Source organism: Calidris pugnax, unplaced genomic scaffold, assembly GCF_001431845.1.
Source record: "Calidris pugnax isolate Ruff unplaced genomic scaffold, ASM143184v1 scaffold50, whole genome shotgun sequence".
NCBI classification, from domain to species: Eukaryota; Metazoa; Chordata; class Aves; order Charadriiformes; family Scolopacidae; genus Calidris; species Calidris pugnax.
In genome coordinates this window covers 3,722,705-3,731,691 of record NW_015090780.1, presented here as the reverse complement: position 1 = coordinate 3,731,691, position 8,987 = coordinate 3,722,705, and the positions used below count along the sequence as shown (strand labels likewise).

Genomic DNA, 8,987 nt, shown 5'->3' with positions numbered 1-8,987 from the left:
GGGTTTAATATTTTTCCTAGAACTTTTTTTTTTTTTTTTTTTTTTTTTTTTTTTTTTTTTTACCCCCTCTAAAAAAAAAAAAAAAAAAAAAAAAAAAAGAAAAAAAAAAAGAGAAAAAGAATCCTCCATCACACCCTTTCCTCCCCTCCGCCCACTGTGGCACTTAATCACAGCAGGATCACAGGGGACAATTCCCATGGTGGCAGTGAGTCACGGTGTCCTGTCCCTCTGCTCCCCAAGCAGCCCCGTTGCAGCAGAGGCACTTTCCCATTTCCAGCTGCTCTGGAGGCTCAGGGCAGGAGAGGGAAGAGCTCGGAGCTCAGCAGCAGTGGGGTGAGCTGAGGAGCCTCCATCACAGCACGGGCCTCTGCCCTCTAAGCCAGGCCCCATGGCCAGTTCTGGGGACGAGCCCAGATTGTCCAGCAGCACCACAAGACACAACAGTTTCCTCCCAGTGCCCTTCAATTCTTCCACCCTGCAAAACCTGAACCGTGCTTTGTCATGGTGCCACAATGATGTATTTTGCAGCAAATCCACGCAGTGGCCCAGCCATTCACCCTAAATTTACTAAAGCTTTAAGCACAAGGTCATGATTAAAAGCAAGAAAAAAGCCTCCAGCAACCTTCCCTCTTCATCCTCCCCTCCCCAGCAGCTACTAAAATTCATTTAACTTTCCTCCTTGGAGCTGTTTGCCACATTTCTGCCGCTCAGACCCGGGTCTGACATGGGAACCCTCAAGTGACTTTTCCTCCTCTTCCAGCTTTTTCCTCCCATCAATTCTGAAAAGAAAAATTACTCCTCCCCAAGGAGACAGGAACAGACACAGCAGCAGCAGGAGCGATTCAGATCCGACCCCCCCAGCAGATAATCAGACCCAATCTCTCCCCATGCTGTGGTGGGAGCTCTGATCTGCCTTTGCTGATGAAGCCGTTAAGATTAGGCCACTGCTGGCACTAAGATGACATGATGTGAGTGTTTAATACACTCACACCAACTGGGTGGCCAGCCTGAGCCGTTCTGCAACTTATTTGCTGGCTGTGAATATTCCTCCCTCTCTCCTTCCCCAAGGATTTTAACATCCCTGTGAGGAGAGCAAGCTCCCAGCCAGCGAAAGCAAAGACCAACGGGCTGCTTAATTAACTGCCCCTCTCCCAGTTGCCACAGCCTTGCCAAATGCTGGAGAAACCTGATTCTAGCTGATAATTAAGTACTTAGTCCTGGAGAGGGATGGAAGACAGCAGGGAAGCACAGCAGCAAAGGGGGGGGATGACACCACAACCTCCTGTGCCAGCCCCTGCCGTGCCCCCACTGAAGCACCATGCCATCAGCACCCGTCCTCATGATCCCCCAAAGGGACAATAGCTTTTAGTGGCCGTCAGTCCCTTAAATTAAATCTTCATTGATCCGAGAGCTCCCTAGTGGGTTACACAGAGCAAGGAGTTTTGCCTTGTTCGGCAGCCAAAAAAAAGCCCTGCTCTCAGACATGCCTTTGGGGGTGTTCCCTGTGCTGTTTCACAGGTATCCAAGGAATTTGCAAAGCCTGGCTCCCAGGTAAGTCCGCCCGAGCCCGCACTCGCCCTGCAGAACCCTGCTGGGTCCCAAGAACTCCTCTTTTTATCTGCCATCCTTTCAACCAGCCTCCCCTTCAAAAGGAGGAAATTAGCGATTCTGTAACATTTCATCTTGTTCCTATCGCCCGACCTCCCAAACAAAGGAGGGAAAAAGCAAAGAACTGACTCTCCCCAGGAGCGTAACCAGGTTATTTCAGCAATTACATACAATAAGGGCACATATAAAGAGGAAGCCACTAAAAATGGGCTGAAGCTTTGGGTCTGTGCTGCTGAGGAGAGTAGCTGGGCAACCGTTTTATTTGCAAAGTGGGGAGGGAAGTGGAGGGTCCAGAGCCCAGAGAAACTCCCCACCAGGTGAACCAACTGCAACCAGCCCCAACCTTGGTGCCATCCTACCCCTGGGGTACCAAGAGCAAATAAATCCAGAGGCTGGGGAGAGGAGGGCAGGAAAGAGTTTTAATAGTAGTTTAAGCAGTGCCGCAGTGTCGTCCCCCCCCCAAAAATTATCCCAGGCTCTGGCTCCCAGCACCACAGCCCTGGAGGCTGCAAATGCCCAGGTGAGCCAAAGGCAGCAGCTTGCAAGCACACAGCACAGCTGGGGGGGCTCTGGCCTGAGGCCAGAAAGTCACCGCAGAGAATGACAAAGAGGAGGAGAAGCTCCATAGAAAAGCTGCTCTTTGAAAATCCCTTTCTAGAGAATCGGCGAGCCACCAGAAAGCTGGCCCTTGGTGGGAGGAGGGAGGGAGGGAGTCCAAGCCATCCACCCCCCCAGCACCCCTCTGCCAGCTGGGAGGTTTCTAAGGGACACAGCAGATGCCACCTACGTTGGCTAAGGGGATCAGCACATTGTGTGCAGCCCTGGGAGGCTTTGCCCACACAGCTATTGTGCCATGCATGATGTGCCCCGGGCATCAGGAGATATTTTGCTGGTGCTGTGTATAGCACAGCTTTAGATACCCTCCATGAATTGAGTGCCAGCTGTTTCAGAGGCTCCAGGCAAGTGCAGGGAGCAGATCAGAGACAATGCTGGGGGTTAAAATGCATGTTTGGAGCATCTAACAGAAGGGCATCACAATCAATACATCCCAGCTATCCATAGCTGTAAATTTGCAGTCAGATGCTTTACAAACAGTGGTGACAAATGAGCCTTTGCTGCACCAGAGAAGGTGAAAAAGCCACCTGCAAGGTCAGTGCAAAGCTTCGGTGGCACAACAAGGCTTGAAATCACTGCAATCAGCACAAAATTCCACCTAAAGGAGCAGTGAACTCAGTCCCTGAAAGGCTGCCTGAGCAATCACAGCAGCCACGTTTTCTGGCAAGAGTTTAGCTGTTCACAGCAGCACCACTGGCCCATCTCACAGACCTCCAGCCAAGGAGCACCCAAACGTGGCCTTTGGTGCTGCAGGGCTGGTAGCAGAGGTCGGGCAAGGGCAGCAGAAGAGGTGAAAGCCCAGCCCTATCTGTTCATGGGGCACTTCAGTACCTAACTGCTAAACTGTCAGAGAATACACAGCAAATGCCCCAAATCCTGATTTGTGAGAGCAAATGGCTGCCAGAGAGGAGGGTGCAGGGCACTGGAGAGGAAGGGGTGTCTCACACCCCCCCTACCCTGCCCTGAAACTGAGGAGATCCCCCATCCAACAGTCAGAGCAATAGCCCCATCCCAGAATGCAGACCCACATCCCGCAGCTTCAGGCTTGTGACACCTTCCTGCCCCCACAGCTTCAGCCAGGACATCTTTGCTCCTCGTTTCCTTAAAACTGAGGAAAGTCTAAGAGAACTTCCATGACTGACTCAACGGCAAGGGAAAGCCTAAATAGCAACAGCAAATAGCCCCCTTCCTGCCCCCACAGCTTCAGCCAGGACGTCTTTGCTCCTCGTTTCCTTAAAACTGAGGAAAGTCTAAGAGAATTTCCATGACTGAGTCAATGTTAAGGGAAAGCCTAAACAGTAACAGCAAACAGCAAAGACTGCAATTAATACCACCAACAGACACACACGTGGTTTTCCCTTCCATATTTTAACCAAACCCTCCTGCCCTGTCATTAAACGAGCGGGTTTTGTCTCACCCTGCCAGCAAGGACCACCGAAGGACTTCAGAAGCAGAGGGGCAGGTCCTTGCCAGCACAATCTACAATGCAACCAAGAAGGACTCGCGTTACCTGTCCGAGGTCCAAAGTGACGTTGACCTGGTTGAACTCCAGCCCCCGGGAGAGCGGGGGGCTCTGCCACCAGCGCTCCGTCCCGTCGATGGCATTTGTGATGGGGTGGGCCTTGTTGCTGTTTGCAGAGGAGCAGATGTCGCAGTACTGGCCCTGTTGAAAGTACAAAAATAACATTTAACTGTAGCCAGAAAAGCGTGGCACGAAGCAGACATGTATCACAGCAATTCCAAAAAATATAGGGTGTACGCCTGCTAATACGAATCAATATATACACTTTTTTGTTTGCACCAATTTAGAGCTTGGATGGAAAAAGGAACGAGAAAAAGCTCAGAAATCCCACAACAACAACCCAGCATAGAATTTGGACTGCTCTAAGCAGCATCCCTTCTGTATTTTAGATAAGCAACGAGTGCTGGCAAAGGGACCCAGACACAAAGACCCGGTTGCCAGATGCAGAAGGGAAGGCAGAGGAGAAGCCGCGCTGCGATGGAGAACAGCTCAAGCTCCAGGGCCACCAGCTCCTCTGCCACTCACAGCCCTGCTGACACCCAGGCATCCTGACCCGGACCATTCAGCCATTCCTATGGACCCAGACTGGCAGTTCTTCTGCCCAACTCCCTGCAATCTGTTTCTTGTCAACCTATTCATTTTACAAGCATAGTCCTTTCAAGCTACATTTTCGAGCTTAGCAGTCCAGCAGCCAAGTCCCTTTTGCTGGCGATGCTGCAATACAGGGCCCAAAAGGGACGGTCCCCGCTGTCAGCTGGCCAGGGACCTGGCTGCAAGCACTTTTCTGCCTTGCTTTTGTGGCGCGGGTGGCTTTGTCAGCTCCATGGACACGCTGCCAGAGAAAACAGCTCTGCAACTTTAACAGAGCACCTCCTGAGCGGGATCAGACAAAGCCCCAAGCTGTTAGGGGCAATTCTTTCTTTCCCATTTAATGCACAAATGAATCTGACCCACTCTGAAGGAAACCTGCAAATAGCCCTGAAAATTGGCAAGTTTTTTGTTTTGTGGAGCCACTGTTCTGTCACTTGAATTGCTGATAGAAAGGAACTCTGTTACAGGCAGTTTTCCTTTTAAAGGCACAGTTAACCCCAGGCAAGCAAACTGCCCTCGCCTGTCCCGGCTGAAGACAGCTTTAATGTTGTACCAGGTACATGATCTCAAGACACACAATCTCCTTCCTGCTTATTCCATCCACATCCTTGCAAGGACTGAGGCAAGACAGAGCCACCCCAGAGCGTGTGATTTTCCAGATGCCCCAAACTCCGGAGGAATCTCAGTGCAAAGGAAGCGGAGATTTCACAGCATTCTTCCCCACAGCCATGTGCTGCGTTATTTGCAGGCAATTATGCAATGCAAATTGTCCTGAACCAAGAACACTGTTAAATTAACTCCTCGAGAGATATGAAAATAGCAGAAGGGCAAGCACAAAGCCAAAGAAAAGGGCAGCTGAAACCATCCAGGTAACCCTGACGCCCACTGAGGGAGGTCCCCCCGTGCAGAGAGGTCAGGACAAGGCTCGTTGGAACACGCAGGGAGCGAGGAGGGAGAGCAGACCAGATAAAACTGACCCAACTCTTCAGCTCGAACCCTTCACAGGAACCGGTGCAACAGGTTGTGTGGAAATTTCTGCTGCACAATCCACAACCCTGAGGTGTGCGGGGAGGAGAAGCGAGGCAAGGTTACAAAAAGGGGAATAAATAACAAAAAAAAAATAAAGTGCTTTCATACTTTAAATTCTTGCCACAGATGGGAAAACCATTTTGAACTCAAAGTTCACACTGATGGGCAACTGTCGATTCAAGTTTAGTAAGAGGGGACTATAAATTAGGATCAGCTGTGCCACATTTGTAATGCTGCTGTTATCCCTCCCCACTGCATGCGGGAGCCACCACTGGGCTGGGAACACATCAACAGCTGAACTAAGTTTGCCATTAAAAGTGCAATTAGTCTCTCTGATGCACCAGTTGCTCATTAGTTATTTCATTAGAGCCAGACCTAAACCTGATGAGAATCATTCCCAGCTTTTCCTATTTTAGAGCAACTCGGGCTCCTGCACAGCGCATCAGATCAGGGAAGAGGGAAGAGAGAAGTTCTGACATCAGCAGAGGATTTTTAATTAAAAAGCAATTGTGAGCCACAGGCTTAGAGGAGACAGCAGGAGAGGTGGGGACATCCCCAAGGTACACCAAAGAAAGAACTTGAGCAATGCAAGGAGTTGCAAGGCAGCTTAGAGAACATAAAACTGCCACTATCAGAGCAAAGGGAGAGAGATAAGGAGGAGGTTTGAATGGAGGCAGCTTCCAGAGACCTGCAGGGCCTGATCCTCTCCCCAATCCCATCAATGGCAACTTTGAAGTTTCCCCCTGAGCATAAAGACCAGCCTGGCACCCTGCTGGCACTGTGTGCCTGGGGACAGCAGATGGCTTTGTCCCTGCTTATCTGGCCCTGCCATGACCCAACCTCAGCTCTCCTCACCCCATTTATCGGAAACCCACAGGGAGCCTGACCCAGCCTGTGCTGCTGGAGATGAGGCAAGAAGGGCAGGAAACGGGGGGGGAAAAAGTAATATTTCAGACAAGGAAAGTGCCTGTTCACAAGCTGTAAGCGGGGCTGTCCTGGCAGATCAAGTAACTGCTCACACAGAGTCAAGCAGGTGCTGCCTCATCCAGGGTCTTCTCTGTGGGCAACAGCACCTTGTTCTAAAAACTGTACATCTTCAGCTACAGCTAAACCACTGGAGTCCAATGCTATCACGGATGGAAACACAGAAGAGACACCTAGAGAGAGGTACAACATCAGCTGTCACCCAAACTGCAGAGTCCCCCAGGGCCAGGCACAAGAGACAGGCCACGGGGGAAAGAAGCACGGGCCAGATGGTCACCCATGACTGCAGGATGTCAGAAGAGAAAGCCACTTCAGGTCTCAAACAGCTTCAGACCTCATCTGTTACCAACACCTGGAAGGGCAAGGGGACAAGACCTCTGGTGCTCAGGCGAGTGGAGCTCACAGCTGCAATGCAACATACGAAGGAAAAGCAGCTCTGATTTGAAATCAGCGAGGTTTGTTGTGCAATTTTAAGTTCTGAAGTATATAATTGCTACAGTTAATGCTAATAACTTCCCTGATTGTTATACAACTGATCTCCAGAAATAAAGTAATCCTACAGCCCTGCCTCGCTCCCGGAGCAGTGCACATGTACAATCCCTGTGGCTTTGGCAGGTCCCTGGAACAGCCCCCAGGCAGCTGGGTGGGATGGGGAACACCAGCACCGGGCTGGGCCTTTGCAAACTGAGCTCTGCCCTTGGAAGAGAGACAGCTACAAGCCTCTTCTGTAAACCTTGATCAGAAAACCAGACCTATAATCTCTCTTTTGCCTCATCTTCAAGGCATTATCATTGAGGTAGGATTGTCCGTGGTGATTAGCGAGTGGGACAGGGGAAGCAAACCTCCATGGTGAGGTTTCTCAGCACACCTCAGTGTCGCTGTGCATCACGTCCTTGCAAACCGAAAAGTCCCCTGCAGTTAGAAACGCTGTCCTCTGCCAAAGAGCCCTGAACAAAGCAAAGGAAACTCCTTGAAACTCCTTGAAAAGGTTGAGAGACTTCCCACAAGCTGTGCCAAAACCCCTGCAAGTGTCTTTAGCACAGCATTATTTCAGAAAGCTTAGAGATTATCGACATTTTAAGACTATCACATTTTAAAGTCAATGAACTCACTTTCCTGAAAGCCTTCTATAATGTCAAATGAAAACAAGCAGACAACAGAGAACTGACTGAACTCATTGACTAGATGGTTGTGTGATGGTTTACACTCAGTCTTTAATCAAGTGAACCTCCCTTCACCACCACAGCATGTGGAAATCTCTTGGAAGGTCCCAAGAGCCACTCTTCCAGAATTCCTGACCAAAACCCCCTTTACACCACGGCTGCACCCAGCAGGTGAGTGGAGAAGGAAGGGACCCGCCTGGTGGGACCCACAGACAGCGAGGACACGCACGCAGAGTTCATTATGGTCATTTCAGCTTGCTCAAATTGAACACTTCCCTCCTACCTCCCTCATTGCTTTACTCACCGGGTGGTGCCGAAACCCCGAAAAGGGGATGAATTGGGAACTCTGACCTCTGCTCCGACACCTCCCGTTTCCTCCCCTCCCTTTTAGGTGCTGCCTGTGGCCATGGAAAGGAGCCACTACAAAAGGATTTTATTCTAAAGCTTTCAGACTGAGCGAAGACCGCTGGCCAGGGAAGTGGGGCTCAGATCAAAGTGACCCCGAGCCAGCCCCGCGGAGGGGACGGGAGGGGGCTGCTGCAGAAATCCGGGGCTGAGGAGCCCTCTTAGCAGGGGGAAGCCCTGAGGATGTGCACACCCTGCCGTGTCAGGAAAGGGCTGTGCTTGAAGGATGAGTTACAACTGCCCCCAAAGCTGGTCCAGCCCGGGGGGGTGATTTCAGTCACCAGCATCCTCAGTGCAGTGCGTCACGCTGTGCTGGCAGTGTGGCCACAGGACGGGGAACAGATGTAGAGTTGTAAATCCATACCCACATTTAGCAGCTTTTCCAAGCAGTTTATCCTCCCAGTTTTGCTGGGCAGATCATTCATATTTGTCTGTGAGTGCACACAGTAGCAGCTGCATCTTTACCTTTCCTTACCTACCTTTGCCTCACTGTAGGCACAATTCCTACGTCCAGGTCCCTGTAAGTCTCTTGCTACTGGCACTTAAAGCAAAGCTCCTTCAAGTTACATTATCCTCCTGTGCAGCAAAGTGAAACGGATCACTTTAAAAGGTGGCAGAACTCAGAGGAGGCTATGTCAGCTTTTTGCCACCCAGTAACACCTCCAGCAACTTCTACTCCACACGGAGCAAAATTCCGTGTCAGAACCACACAATAGCCAGAAAATTCCTGGTACGGCACTAACTCGGGAGAATGCGGCCAGAATGAGAAAAATGCTTCAGAGATCCATCTCATAACAAAGCCAGCCCTACCAAAAGGCTCGACCCAGGAAGCTGACAGTTATCCCTTGCTCTTCCTGGCTGTTCTATACGACACGGACAACTCCAGCACAGCAGGTGAACTGGCACCACCACCCTCACCAGCAACAAACACCAAACTGGTGGCTCCGGGGAGGTTTCAGGCTACAAAGCATTTTAAATCAGAGCTGCTCTGCCCAGCTGGGGCTGCCCCGAGGGGGGGCAGCGGGGCTGGAGTTCCTGCCACTAAAACTAGTGTTTTACAAGCCCCTTTA

The 8,987-nt window shown here is 50.8% G+C and overlaps 1 protein-coding gene across 1 annotated transcript in view; it reads right to left on the bottom strand.

Moving 5' to 3' along the window:
- The window catches only part of LAMA5 (laminin subunit alpha 5), a 103,818-nt gene extending 99,935 nt beyond the window's left edge, over positions 1-3,883 (bottom strand). Inside the window, exon 1 of the mRNA XM_014956075.1 lies at positions 3,734-3,883. The gene's annotated coding sequence lies outside the window, so the exon portion shown is untranslated. The remainder of the gene's footprint in view (positions 1-3,733) is intronic.
- Between the last annotated feature and the right edge of the window lie 5,104 nt (positions 3,884-8,987).